The sequence below is a fragment of the Cheilinus undulatus genome, linkage group 3 (assembly GCF_018320785.1).
Source record: "Cheilinus undulatus linkage group 3, ASM1832078v1, whole genome shotgun sequence".
Lineage (NCBI taxonomy): Eukaryota > Metazoa > Chordata > Actinopteri > Labriformes > Labridae > Cheilinus > Cheilinus undulatus.
Genome location: NC_054867.1, coordinates 3,781,074 through 3,796,646, shown reverse-complemented (window position 1 = coordinate 3,796,646; position 15,573 = coordinate 3,781,074). Strand labels below are relative to the sequence as shown.

The following is a 15,573-nucleotide window of genomic DNA, read 5'->3' as shown; positions in this document are numbered from 1 at the left end:
AGTGTGGAAATATCGGATATCAGCAAAAAAAAATTGTGCAGCCAACGTTTTGGTATTTCCATGCAGACTAAATTGCATTAATAAATTGCCATTGATTTATGCATTTCAGAAAGTTCTCCGCTTCTTTTTCCCATTGTGGCGTTTGGTTAAAAACTATGAAAAACAATCTGAAGTTTCCAAAAACTGGTACTTTTTGGTACATTACAATAACAGAAATGGTTCCCTTACCACCTCATTTAGGCAGATGGTATCAAAAGCATCAAAGATTTGAAAGGCTTTAGCACAGAAAACATAAAATGAAAATGTTCAAGCTATTCTAGTGAAACAGGCTTTATCCTAAAAGTATTTTTAGAGGCATGGAACTGCCTTAGAACAAAAGTCATGATGACTGCTGGCCCCAAGGCAATTGCATAAGTGCATTTCACCTCAGAGCTATACAGAACAATCCCCATTCACCCCTTTCCCCTACCACCTAGCCCTCCCCCTACATTTAGCACGTTCACATCTAGGGGTGGGGTGTCCCAATTCTTACGAGAATGGAGGAGTAGGGTGAAGAGCCTGGGCTATGTGGCCCTTCAAATGAAGATTTTACAGAGGCACATTTCAACTTGAATGTTTTGTTGTTCATCAACAAGATTTGAAATTTAAAAGATCTCCTATCATAATTTCATATTGTTTCAATGCTTTGTGGCCATTTTGATTGTGAAAAAGCATTTTTTTAATGTTTGGAGAAGAAATGTCTGGTAATCATTACATCTGTTTGCATAAATGTTGTTTAGGACTTCTGATGACTTATCAGGAACTTGAAGGGTTGTCCCATCTTTGTAGAATCAATTTCATCTCATTTTAATGAGCAAGGAGGCACTCCAAAACAAGAGGTAGGGGTCAAAGGACATGGGACTGAGCCAACATCTCATTCAATCTCATTGCATCTTGTTTATGTACGTGTAAGCTCGATAAAGATGCATGTGTTTTATTAAAGACTGAGTTTCCCTCCAACTCAGAGAACAGTCATGTGAGCTGCCCACAAAAACAAGCACAGGCACAAATATCCAGGCACATCCCAGTTTTCCCAATGCAACCAACCATCCAAAGTAAATGAGCAATCATCATCATCGTCGTCATCATCATCATCATCTGGAGGGTACACACCATCTCATTTCCTGGCTTATCCTAAGCTGTCAATTATGTTATGAGGCAATTGGAGCAGATGGACATGGCTTAAGAAGGCACCAGACTGTGAGAGGAGATCAACACCCCTGGGACACAAAAACACACTCTCACTGGCCGCCCCTCTGATGAACCGTCGGCTCTGACACTTGTAACCAAGTGGATGTTGATCTGCACAAGATGAAGCTCTTTACTGAGGAGAAAAACACCAGGATCTGTGTCTGACCTTTGGTTATACAGAGAGACATTATCACCACAGTAAGACTCTTTCCTAATGACTGCCTACATTAACTTTAACTCATTTATGCACTCAAACTCACACTGCGGTGGCGTTTTCCACTGGTAAATGTAATTATGAAGTAATCCGTTACTAGCCGATTAATCATTCTTGATTACAACACAGTTCTCAACACATAAGAATGTTGTTATCCATCTGTGGTTTAACCATTTGGCACAATTTGATCCTCCACTGATCTACTAAGCCACAACATATTTGTAAAATGCTCATATTTCACCAAACACAGAAAAACCTCACTACAACTATCAAAGATAAACTAAGAAATAAATGTATTACATAGTTTAAACTCACTTGAGTGTGCTTCATATATACCTGTCAAATTCACCTGTTAAACTACTTTATAGTCTGAATAATGTTAAGTCATTATATTGCATGCAACTGCAGCAGTCAGCACCATTGCACTTCAGCATTCTTGTTTTTCCTAAGCACTTCCTAAATATAAGTCTTGTTTACAGGCTCTTACACTTTTTAAATAAAGTTGGATTTATTTAATGTCACTATTGCGCCCCTTGCCAAACAAAATTTACAACTGATCTCTTTACTGATTCCTTCATGTTGGAGTGAAAAAGAATGTTTGATGACTAAATTTCACTGGGTTTCGTTTACAATGTCTGACTAACATGAGTGGACATTTTTTTGACTGTTATCCTCCTCTGACAACTAACCCCACATGTGGATTTTAGGCATCAAAAATAACTTTATCAGACTAATCAGTTGTCTTACCGATGGTTCAGTTCACCTTTGTCACCCATATAGCTAAATCAGTTTTGATCTATTCTGTTTGTAACAAACTAAAAACTCCTCATAGGAGCTTTAAGCAAAGCGTGCACATAAAGACCAATAATAGAGCAACAACATGCAGCTTTTCCACCTTAAAATAGCAGCTTCAAAGTTGATCTATTGCTACACTAACCTTCAACAGGGAAAACTGTATCTATCCCTGTTTCACAGAGTGCCCAAGTCACCTGCCTTCAGCACTATGTAACTGTTGCAGCAGACCATGGCTCTCTGGCTGTGCACAGCTTTAGTTCATCACCAGCCTTCAATTTGGAAGGACCCAGTTAGCCTATCCCCGGACAGAAAAACAACTAGAGGTAAGAGGTGAGAAAGGACTGTTACGGATGACGTTAAGAACAGAAAAAAAAGTAAGTGAACATGAAACTAGATGAGATTAGATACTGGACAGGCTTTGCTCACTGCTTAACAGAAGGCTGCAAGTCCAGCCCCTAAATGATTGTGCTGTTTTTGGATAACTAATATGCATATGGAGGCTATGCACTGACATCAGCACGCCGCACTAAAATGGGAGGAAAACAGACTGATATCCCTGTAAATTAGGATTTTGGGATTTGACAGAGATGAATATTAGAGCTCCTAAAACATGGCTGACCTTTGACATTGATATGTGGTCATAAAACAAGTTTCCAGATGTTTATATGGATCTGATTTTAAGTACACGACGCAGAGTCTGAAGGCACACATTAGCCCTGTTCATCAGTGATGGATGTGAAACTGAATTAAAAGTTATATGAAGTTTAACAGCAGCTGTTTCTCTGTGTTTCAGTGTTTCATTTGCGTCTTCTTTATACTTTGAATCATCTGTATAAAGATCTCTCTGTGGTTGTTAAATCTGTGGGTAAAAACTTGGGGTGTAGCCAATTTCAAAACAAGATCAACATACCCCCCGCTGTCTTACTTAATCCAATTCAAAATGAACCCCAATTAAACCCAGTTAAACAAGGAACAGCTCTAAACATTTATGTTATTCAGTATCCGATGTCTTGAAAATCAGGATCTTAATTCTCCTATAAAGTAAGAGAAAGGAGAATGCAGCAGGGTTTAGATTACACTCATCACTAACCAAATGTGTGTGGTTGCTATTGTAATAGTGCAACTTCATCTTGTGGCTTTATTAATGTGACATTATCAAGATGGAGTTATTTAAAAAGATGGCAATTTCAGCTGGAAAAACACTGTTTACTGCCTTCTCCCTACTGATTTTCAGAAGTGGAAAAAGTACGTAACTATTGTACTCAAGTAAAAACAGTTACTCTGTTAAAATGTACTTAAGTAAAAGTAAAAGTACTGGTCTATCGATCTACTCAAGAAAAAATAGAGTATATTTAATACAAAGTTTATTTTAAGTAGGGATGCACGGTATTGGATTTTTTCAGATATCAGATATGCCGATATTTACAGATTCATTTTAGCCAATACAGATATCGATACCGATATTTAAATATGTTTTTCTGAAAAAAAAAAAAAAAAAAATCAGTCCTTTTGGACACTTTAAGGTTTAAGGATGACCAAGGAAACAAACTTTAGTCCTTAAAAAAACACTTTAAAGTTTAAAGAATGAGGATAAATTTAAAAAAAAGACATAGGTCTGTTGGTTCAGACTAAAACTCCACTAATTCATTAGTATATATGGACAAAATCTATAGTCCATATATGCTGAAATACACAGGCAAAATATCGGATGTAAATATCGGCAGAAATTTTGATATCTGCCAATACTGATATTTGTCGTTTTAAGCTAATATCTGCTGATAGTGATACCAGACCAATAATATCGTGCATCCCTAATTTTAAGTCCTGAGTTGTACGGGATAATATGACATTTCCTTACTGGCTATGCATCTTTCAGAAGCACCTAAAGTTACAGATAGTAACTAACTCAGTAGATAACTTCAACCATGGTGCAAATGTCTCTCCCATCAAAGAATGGAGTCAAAGTGAAACTTTAGGAGTTAAAATCAACTCTGAAATGTTTAACCCTGAGATATCAACTATAGTTTTGAGAAACTGCAGACTCACGCTGCTATGGCATCACATGCATATCCGTGATACTACATATGCACTTTACAAATGAGCCATGGACACTGGTTAAGTCAAGTTGACAAAAATTTTCAATGTGCTTGATAGATGGCCTCTCACAACTCTTTGCTGGCTTTGACAAATATGTTCAGAGATATAGGCTCTTTTGTCTGGGGGGGTGTTACAGAAAAATGTGCCTTATAACTGTTAAATTGCTCTCAGAGACTTTGGTGGTTGACAAAGTGAACCAAACCAAATTTCTATACATTGTTACTTTAATATATTTGCACAAATACACAGTGAAATAAAATTGGAGCCATAAATATATTAAATAAGGCCTTTCTGGTAAATTTGGATCACTGGAATGTTATAAAAGCCTGATTTATGTTGATAACCCATTTATCTAAATAAATACTTGAATTTAGGTGTAAGAGCAAAACATGTGGCCACACTATGATGTGAAACTCTACTTTTTAGTTCTGAAAAAGTCTGAAGAGACAAATAAGTGAGAGCAAAGTTTGGAATCAGCCTGAGTTTGAACCCTCCTGGTCTATCATGGAGATGAAGCAGAGATGGAGTTTGACGTCTGTGGTTTTATCATTATGCCTAGCAAAGAGAGGATTTTATCAGCCCATGTTGGAGATTTATTCTAGGTTACTTCAAACTAAATAACCATTAGCTAATGTCCACACCTACAAATAAATAACCAACACTGGCTGGAGGAGGTGTACTGGATAAGTTCGCTACCTTGCGAAAATTGCACTCCTACCCACTGCTACTGTGATAAAATGTTAGCTAACATTGCTTTAGTAGAGCAATTAGAAACAGTGGGAATAAAAACAACGATAAAAAGTGTTTAACTACGCACATGAATGTTTTGCAATGTAAAAGTTGTTAAATTAACGCGGTAGGGTTATCGATACAGATAAAAACAAGACGTTAACTCCAATGAGAGAAAGAGTTGGACAAAGATTCGCAGCTGTGATTGAAACTGGCTAATAACTGCAGTAGTTTGTGTTGAGTGAAGCGGACCTCACAGTCCAGTCTGTAACTCACCTTGTAGTGAAAACAACTCTTCAGTCACTTGCTCCAAACGCGGGTTTTAACTCCTCCTGTAACCCTCAAAGCAAAACAACTTTTCACCGTTTTTCGTTAAGGGTATCCAATTTGTCCGGAGCCGGTGTTTTTACAAGCTCACAGATTAGCCGAGACCGATAAGGTTGTTTCTGGAGGTGACGAGATCACAAATTTCTCTGCCATTCAGTGCAGACGTGCAGGTTCCCTCTCAGCCGTCCAACTTTGACTGGTTCACACACCTTTCTGAAGAAAAATCAGTGCAGTTATTCCGTGCAGTAAAAAAGTCCCGCTCAGTTTAGTTTCTGTCCTCTGCTCGGGCTCTCCCCGCAGGTTTCTCCCCCCACATGTAGCCGGTAAGTGGTGGTGGCAATGATTTGGGGCTTTCAGCGGCCAGCTCTCCACAGGCGTAAAAAGGGGTTTGGCAAAGGGGGATATAACGTGCTGCGTTCAATGCACCCTCGGATATTCTACCACCAACGCCCGGCAGGGTAAGCTCATTTGTAAAGCAGATATTCAAAGTACTTCACAGACTTAAAACAAATTAGACTTAACATTAAGGGCATTAGAAGAGCAAATTAATATATCAAGCTTAAAGACAACATTATGATGCAAAATATATCAAAATGATTGTGTGCAGTATGGCTGCAAACTGTTAATTTCTGATGGCCACTCTCACAGACCAATCATCTGAGACGCAATTTACCTCAGAACACAAAACTAAAAGTTTGAAGTTAAAACCCTGACCTTCAAAACCTGATTAACAGTGTTTCAAGCAGCCAAGAAAATATTATGAAAATATTATATTGCAGCCAGTGTAGCTTACGTAGCTCTGTTATCTGCCCAAGCTCCGTAGATAATAGAGCTGCATGTGTAACAGAGATAAGTAGCTAACATGGCTAAAGCTAAGCCCACAAAGCAGCGATATTAGCTACCCAAGTAAGCTTTAGCTATGTTTGCTAGAGCTCATACTGTTAAAGCTAACTTAGCTATAAGGAGTGGGGCTATGGAGCTAATGTAGCTGATATGGCTAAAGCTTACTTGCGTAGCTAATATCACTGCTTTGAGGGCTTAGCTTTACTTATGTTAGCTACATTAGCTACAATAGCTCCATGTCCCCATTCCCTATAGCTAAGTTACCTTAACAGTATGAGCATTAGCAAACATAGCTAAAGCTTTCTTGAGTAGCTAATATTGCTGCTTTGAGGGCTTTGAGGGCTTAGCTTTAGCTACGTTAGATCCATTAGCTCCATTCCCTATGTTTGCTATATATGTTGCTATGTTTGTGAGGTATATTATTTGCTATAGGGAGTAGGGCTATGGAGCTAATGTAGCTAACATAGCTAAGCTCACAAAGCAGCGATAATAGCTGCGTAGGTAAGCTTTAGCTATGTTTGCTAGCTCTGCTCATACTGTTAAAGCTAACTTAGCTATAGGGAATGGGGCTATGGAGCTAATGTAGCTAACATAGCTAAGCTCACAAAGCAGGTATGTAAGCTAGGTAGATACACCAGGTACATTATCTACCCTAGCTTTAGCTATGTTTGCTAAAGGTGATGCTGCTGAAGCTAACTTAGCTACATTTGTTTGCATAGTTATGGCAACTACTGTAGCTAGCTTTAGCTAAAGCTAATGATCCAAAATGAGCCACCATACTTCTAAAACAGACCCCTCAGTCTCAGATTACACCTCTGACCCTTTTCTCTGTTTCATTTATGAAATGTTTCTAAGCTTGTTATGTGTTTAATGTGGTTATCTAATTAATGTAACTGCCAGACTTTGTTCAGGAATAAAGCTGAATTTAAAAGAAATCAAAAACTGGAAATACATTGCAAATTATGGCACCTCCTTTTTGAGATATACAGAATCTCAGATGGTCTACAGCCAGGCCCCTCTCCCAATATCAAAGACATAAATATACCTATGTATGCTATCTCTGTGCAATAATACATTCACAGACCCATCCATATATGCAAATTCTGTGCCATAAGCCAATGTGCAATTATACCAGCATTTTTAAATAAATAGGCCAAGTGCAAATCTGAAATTTACACAAGCACATTTCTAATTATGTGTAATACATTAACACAACAGCATGTGCCATGTGCACTTGAACTGTAATTGTCATGTTATTCCAGGTCAGTCTTTAGTATAGTCATACAGCCACCTTCTGTATTGTTATACAGTATGTGGGTGTTTGTATACTAATGCACTCTTCATGTTGTTTGGTCTCTATGTGTTGTCTGGTTTATATGTATATTTTATCTTTATTATGTACATGCTTGATGTCCAATTATAAATGTAAATCATTAACCTGCTGGGGACTACCAATGGGAATAAGCCTTTGACTACAATCTTGCAGATTTACATGTCCATGTTCATCAGTGTGCACTGTCCCCTGTAATAGATGAATAAAGAAAAGAAAAAGAAACATAGCAAGTTATGCCACCAACACCATAACAACCACATTCTAGTGGTATTTTCGAAAGGCTGAAGCTTTAAAATTTAGCATTTGAATCAGGATAAGGTAGTTATAAAACTCAAGCTTTCATTAAATTGAGGTAGCTTGTCTTTTTATGTTTGTTAGTATCCTCATTAGCTGTACCCTAGAGCAGTGGTTCCTAAGGTGGGGGTTGGGATCCCCAAGGGGCCATGAGACACTGGAGGGGGATGGTGGGATGCTTCAAAAAAAATAAAAAAATAAAAAATGAAATAAATCCATACAAAATTTAACTTGATTTAAAGTGAATTTTTAAATAATGCTTTGTGCAACATCAGACGCTTTAACCACCTCCAGACGGCTTGAGGGTCCATGGTTTCCATTATTTTGGGGGTCACGGGCGAAAAAATTTTGGGAACCTCTGCCCTAGAGCAGGTCTTCTTAAAGTGTGGACCACAGCCCCCCTGGTGGGTCCTGGGTGTAATGCAGGTTGGCCACAAGAGGTCAATTAAAGGTACAGCGTGTAAAATTGGGAATACTGGTAAACATCTGTCAGATATAAGACAGTGATGCTTAAGTGTTTGGTGGTAACACTTGCTACTGGTGGAATAAAAAAAAATTGCATCTGTTATTTGGTCTTTTCTCTGGCACTGCCGAAATGTACAAGATGCAAAATCCAAGATGGCGGAGTCCATGGAGGGGGCCCGCCATATGTATGTATTAAAGGCTAAGTTGATTTAAAAAATAATAACACTTGTATACAGGTATTGGAAACTAATTTAAATAGGCCTATTTATGAATAATGTATTCTAAATATTACTTTTTATCATTTATTCTGTGTGATATACCAAACAGGTGTCACGGTTTAACTGGTGCTTAATAAGCTGGTAACAGTCCATTAAACAATCAACTGTGCTGCTAGGAGGCTATGGAGTCACAAAGTTAAAACGAGATAAGTAATTAAAAAGAGAATAATAGAAAAGAAAATGCAGGCGACTTTGCAGACACCTGACTGAAGCAAAATAAACAATTATTTGCACTGAAAACCTGTGTGTTTGAAAAATAATCATGATTTAAGAATAAAGAGTCTCATGTTGTTCTTGAATGAGGGTTTTGGTTAGCCCTTATTTGGTCCACCAAATTTGTGAGTGGGCATGTTGACATTTACATCATGTAACTAGACAGTGAACTGGACGAGAACATGCACACAGTCATTAGTGCACTGATTACAGGGAATAAACATCATTACCTCTCAGAAGAGGTTACAGGGAATTTTCCTGATAATGTCCTGCTGTGATCAACTCACTCATGCAGCATGTCATAGGTGTACGGGCTTGAATTCCCTCCTGTATTTGCACAAAAACACCACAAGTTGTACTCTAGGGGTACCTGGAACAAAAAGCTCCATTTATTTACTCTTGTGCATACACACCAGCAATGAAAAGCTGCATACATACCACATCTTTACACTGTAACTGCTCCAGGTATTGAACCCCAGACCTTGTGGTTGTCTTGAAAGATGACCGACTCTATCTACGCATCCACGGCGACCCCAAAAAGTGAGAAAAAATTGTCTCTTACAGCTATGACATGACTTAGGAGTTTTTAAAGGAGTTTTATGAAAGTGTTAAAGCACAAAAACTCCTGAAAACTCCTCATTTTCACTCAAACTTTGACTAGAATGTCTTCTGCCAGCCCCATTTCAAACTACACAATTAAAAAAAAAGCAAAAAACAGGAACAAAGATGGATACACAGAAGCAGAAATGGGAGGAAGACTCAGAGAGCTTTGTTGAAGCCTCCACCAAATTTACAGATTTCACAAATTTAAAGGAAAAAAAACAAGTTCACACCCTGTAGACTAAAATAGACTATCTTGATAGTTTGATTTTCATAAAAGTAGTTATTAAATGTTCTTTATAATGCGGGTTTAACTGTGTAAATGTGCCCCACTATGCATGTGTACAAAAACCATATTTCCCACAGTATTTGAAGGCAGCATCCACTGATTAAATATGGCTTGTGCACTGTGGACCCCTGCTGGCGAACTGGAAAAGTGCACCCCACAGAGCTGTCATCTTTTATCCTACTTTGTCTTAAAACAAATCGTCTCTGTTTTTTATAAACCACAATTTAATCAACTTTAAACTTTAGTGGCAGATATGCCATCATTCAGACAAATCTGTTCACTAAAGGGTATAAACACCATGGTGGAGATACTTTATTAAAGTATATTTTCCTTTGCTTATTTCTGTAAAGAACCCCTGGAGGTGCATGTGCCAACTTTAAAGAAAACGTTTGTGTTTCCACCAATAGAAGGAAATCAAAGAGATGAATATTTAATGCATCAGCCTGAAGCTATGATGAAGTATGAAGCGAGGATTCATATTAAGCAGGAATGGCTGGAATTTAAGATATAGATATTTCCTGTGTTCATTGATGTTGTTCAGTATTAATCCGTTTACAGAGGACTTGTCACAATCTGAGACATCACATGCATATCAATAGAGACCACACAGAACTCACAGACCCCTCAGAGGATGCTCTCTCTCTCTCTCTCTCTCTCTTGTCCCTTCCTCTGTAAAGAAGCCTTTTATCTCCCCTCTCTTAATTCTTCTGTAATGAAGCTAAACTGAAGCTGGATAAGTCACACTCACTTCAAAGATCACTCAGCCCCACCCGCCAACACCACTCTTTAAATCCAACCCCTCAGTTCAAGGACAAGACAACAAAAGAGGGATCTGCTCTGTTCTCATGCAGTACAGTACCACAGCTGGAACATGTCTGATTAAAAAACACTGCAAAGAAATTGTAAAAAAAAAAGGAAAAAAAGAAAAGAGGTGTTTATTGCAAAATATGTGATCGGATATGAAACAGCTATGCTTAGAATCAGAGTGGAGTTTCATGCCGAGACTTTTACTCTGTGTTTTTGGTTTGAGAAAGTGAACACAAAATAATTAATGCAAAGGCAAATGAGAAGCTTTAAAGAACCTTGAATAATAAACTTCATAAAAGCTGCAAAATATTGAAAATGCACAAAAGATGTAAACAAGGGGTCATGCAGGTATATTTGTGGAGCTGTGCTGATGATTACAGTTGCCATAATCTGCTCTCATTTACATCTCTGACTGTGTAAATGCTTTTTCCTGTTTGCTTTTATGAGTTTTCACTGGGACTGTGATTTATGACATGAGCACCCTCTGCTGGGCTCTCTGCAAACTTGTGTGTTCAACCCCTTGTCTTGTAGTCAGTCTGCACTCAAACAGGCTGTCTCTGTGGTAAACTGATTTAACTGACTAGTCCAGTATGTAACAACGTCATATACTAGTCATTTATTGTTAGACTTCAAGACTCATCACACTGGGCTCCTCTAAGGCTAAATCCCAATTCTCCCCTTAACCCTCAATCTTACCCCCAAGCTCAACGTTCAGTCTTAACTCGCCCCTCAAAACCAAGTGTAAAGGCCATCTCATGACTTAGCAACGGGACACCCCTTAATAGCAGTTATGATTTCAGACTGTAGTGGGCAGTAATGTGCCAAAACGGCGTAGTCTGTCGATTCAGAGGAAGAAGAACGAGACGGCACGGTTACCGGCTTGCAATCGTAAAAAATAAAAGTAAATGTTACGCTACAAAAAGGCAAATAATCCATAATATAACATTATACTAAGATATTGGTGTGGTTTTTGTATTTTTAGATCTCTATTAATCAAGAAATTTTCATTTGTAGCTCAATTTCTTCCCTGCATTTGCCGCCATCTTTCTTTGAGTGATAGCCCTCAATACCAAGGGAGCTCCAGGAACATCTCAAAACTGAGGGAGATAAAGCCCTCAAACTTGCCCCTCAACTCCACTCTCAGGAGTATTGGGACAGCCCTCGCACTTCACGGGGACGCGCATTTTGAGACTGAGGGTTAAGATTGAGGGTTAAAGGGCGAAGTGGGATTCAGCCTAAGGGTTTGATCCACTAAGATCCCATGTAAACTAATTGCATGTTCATTCTAACATAATGAAACATTGGTTGGTGTACAATTTGAGGGTGCCCAGCCTAGAATAATTGTGTTTTTGTGTTTTACTGGTTTACTTCAGGAATGCACAGCAGCAAGCTTCCTGGTTCACTTCCCGGTCAGGGCCTTTCTGTACAGTGTTAGTATGTTCTCTCCCTGCATGCATGGGTTCTCTCCTGTTACTCCAGCTTTTTCCACCACCAAATACATGCTTGTTAGCTTAATTGATTAATCTAAATTGCCCGTAGGTGTAAATTTGAGTGAGCCTGGTTGTATGTCTCTATATGTCAGTCCTCAGTCCTCAGTCAGGGTCTCAGGGATAAGCGGTGTAGAAAATGGATGGAGGGAGGGATGGTTTATGTAATGGAGAGTCTGGACCAGGGCTGCACTGTTGCCTAGCGCTGTTGCCTCACAGCAAGAAGATCCCTGGTTCGCTTCCTGGTCAGGGCCTTTCTGTGAGGAGTTTGCATGTTCTTCCTGTGCATGCATGGGTTCTCTCTGGGTTCCTCCCACCACCAAAAACATGTTCATTAGGTTAACTGATGACTAAAAATTGGCCGTTGGTGTGAATGTGAGCGTGTCTGGTTGTCTGTCTCTATATGTCAGCCCTATGATTGACTGGCGACCAGTCCAGGGTGTACCCCGCCTCTCACCCAATGACAGCTGGGATAGGTTCCAGCCCCCCCGCAACCCCCAGCGGGATAAGCGGTATAGAAAATGGATGGAGGGGGGGATGGTTTATGTCAAGGAGAGTTTGGACCAAAAGCATAATACCTGCAAACAAAAACAAAAAAAAACAAACAAAAAAAAAAAGCAAATGATCACCAATCTTGTTGGCAGATAGAAGCTATACAACGGCCTTGCATTGCAAACCCAGATATTAAAACATAAAGCACCAAACTTACAGAGGATAACAAGAAATAAAAAAACGAACAGGAGACGCTCTGCTGCTTTTCTGGTCACCAACAAAGACAACTGAATTCAGCTGCAGGTGTGTGGCTTTTTATTAAACAAGCCCACAACCAACATCAGACAGGTGCCCTGTCAATCAATCAATCATTAGATTAAATTAATAACATAAAGGTTGCCCATCATAAACAAAATAACAACATACAATGATTGAGGGCACATTACAACAAGTCCCATTGGATTGAACATTTTAATCACAAGGCAAATAAACATTTTTGAGCCACAGTGAAGAAATCTGAATATTTCAAACTTAATTGGAGAGTTTAAGTGTGAAAGTCATTGCAGAAGAGCACCAGATTAAAAAAAAGTAACACCACACTTGTAGTCCATTTCCTAGACCCGTCTGTGTGGTGGCTCTGATCTACTGACTCCAGCCCCAGTCCACTCATTGTGAAGCTCCCCTAAGTTCTTGAATCGTCTTTGTGTGACAGTCCTCTGAAGCCTGAGCTCATCCCTGTTGCTTGTACATTTTCTATCACCGCACTTTGCTTTTCCAGTCAACTTTCCATGAATATGTTTTAATAAAGCCTCTGAGAACCAGTATTCATTTTGGCACTTATTTTTAATAAGCTGTTTTTAATGAGCTATAATTAATTTTACCACTGACATTTGACTGTGGAATGTTTGGGAGCGAGGAAATTTCACGACTGAACTTGCTGCGCAGGTGGCATCCTATCACAGTACCACGCTGGAATTCACTGAGCTCCTGAGAGCGACCCATTCTTTCACAAATGTTTGTAGAAACAGTCTGCATGCCTAGATGCTTGATTTTATACACCTGTGGCCATGGAAGTGATTGGAACACCTGATTTCAATTATTTTGATGGGTGAGTGAATACTTTTGGCAATATAGTGTATGTTTAATGTTTAAAGCTCTTTAAGGCATTTTTCACCCGTGCTGTCAGTCTATACAGTGAAAATGATGATCAGTACTCCCTGGTGTTTTTCTTCTTTTGTCTCTGCTCAGAAGCAGCTCTCCTCTGGTCAGTCATTATATAATAACAGCCAGGAATGCTGTTTTGAATGCGGTAAAGGACGTGACATGATACATATCTGTTTCATCCTGATTAGTGACCCATGCCTTATGATGTTTATGCAACGTATCAGGAATGCAGGGTTGCACATTTACAGCAGATTAAAGACTTTCTATGAAATATCTGCTTCAGATCTAAATAAGCCTGTAGATATGACAAATAAGATTTAGCTTATTAAGCCACTGGGATGCTGCGGATTTTTAAGATGCAATTGTGCATCCCTACTACATAACAAGTCTAAATATGACTGCTTTGACCTGTGTGTACATATGAGGACATTTTGGCTTCCCCACACTGTAGAAATGGATCCTGCTAAACTTAGACCTGCTGGACTCCTACATAGGTACTTTGCATACTATCCTGTTGTCACAAAAGCTAATAGCACTGCTCAGTGTATATTTGAGATGACCTCCAATTTCACTTCAATGCTCTGCAGCTAGCCCTACTGGAAACTCAGCCAGGAACAAATCCTCCACAGATTTTATGGATGAAACTTTATGATTTTAACCAATAAAAGTAGTTGTTAAAATGGCATGAAAAACTAACTGCAACAATATATAAGCTATCAATATAAGAGACACACTTTTAGTGGTTTTCAAGATAAGTTTTGAAAAATTGTAAGGAATTTTCTTGAAGTTTTGGGAATTTGCTTAAGATTTTGGGTGGGAGTAACTAAATACATTTACTCAGATTACTGCATTTGAGGAGCTTTTTTAGTACTTGTAATTTTTGAGCACATTTGTAATCAGTATTTTTATTAATACAGAAAGTTTTAACCAGAGTAACTGTGCTTTTACTTGAGTAAATAATCTTATACTTTTCCACCTCTGCTGACTACACAGTTGCACATTGTGAGTAGGGGTGCACCTGCATATTATCGGTATGGTCAGATATTAAAGAAGAAGACATACTTAAGATCCTGTGCTAGTCTTTACTAGAAAATCCTGGCAAAGGGCACACCAAAAAACAAAACCTGATCCATCATTAACAGCTAAATCCTATAATAAAAAGCTCTGAATAGATTAAAAGAGTATTGTTTGGCACGAATGGATCAGAGCCGGCATTCACACTATTAGAGATGTGATGGATGAGGCAGGATTCAGCTCATTTGATGAAATTAAAAACAAATATAAGTTGGATAACTCTGAATTTTGGAAATTTTTACAAATTAGACATTGCATCCTTGAAAATAAAAATTGTATGCTCTAAGGGAACACAGGCATTCAGGAGATTTCATTTAAGATAGAACAGAAAACTAAGGGAGCATCAAAATTTTATGAATATGTTAGAAGCACAAAAGTGCCAAAACTGGATGGATTGAAGAGTTGTTGGGAGAGGCACCTGGATCAGGAGATCTCAGATGATAACTGGAAACAAATATTTGCTTCATGGCTTTGTCATTCACGTGGAGCACAATCACAGCTAATTTTTTATAAGATTTTAAATAGATCCTATTGGCCTCCTTCTAAATTAGCATGACTTAAACTCAGGAACAGTGACACATGCTGGAGATGTGAAAAAGAGGTGGGAACCCTGGTGCATATGCTATATCACTGTGATAGGTCAGAAACAATATGGGTTAAAATATTTTCTTTCCTGAATAAGTTGTTTAATATTCATTTGATTAAAAATCCTACTTTTTGCCTTTTCGGAATACTACCAGATAATGTTGAAATATCGAAACGAAAAAAATTGTGGTGCCGTCTAGCCCTGATGACTGGCTGCAGGATTATCTTGTGCCATTGGAAATCATCCAATATGTCTA

The 15,573-nt window shown here is 38.6% G+C and overlaps 1 protein-coding gene across 3 annotated transcripts in view; it reads right to left on the bottom strand.

The window, feature by feature from the left end:
* Positions 1–5,741, bottom strand: part of plxnb1b (plexin b1b) — a 211,665-nt gene extending 205,924 nt beyond the window's left edge. For all 3 annotated transcript variants that reach the window (XR_005991453.1, XM_041779107.1, XM_041779095.1), the window contains exon 1: positions 5,342–5,741. The gene's annotated coding sequence lies outside the window, so the exon portion shown is untranslated. The remainder of the gene's footprint in view (positions 1–5,341) is intronic.
* Between the last annotated feature and the right edge of the window lie 9,832 nt (positions 5,742–15,573).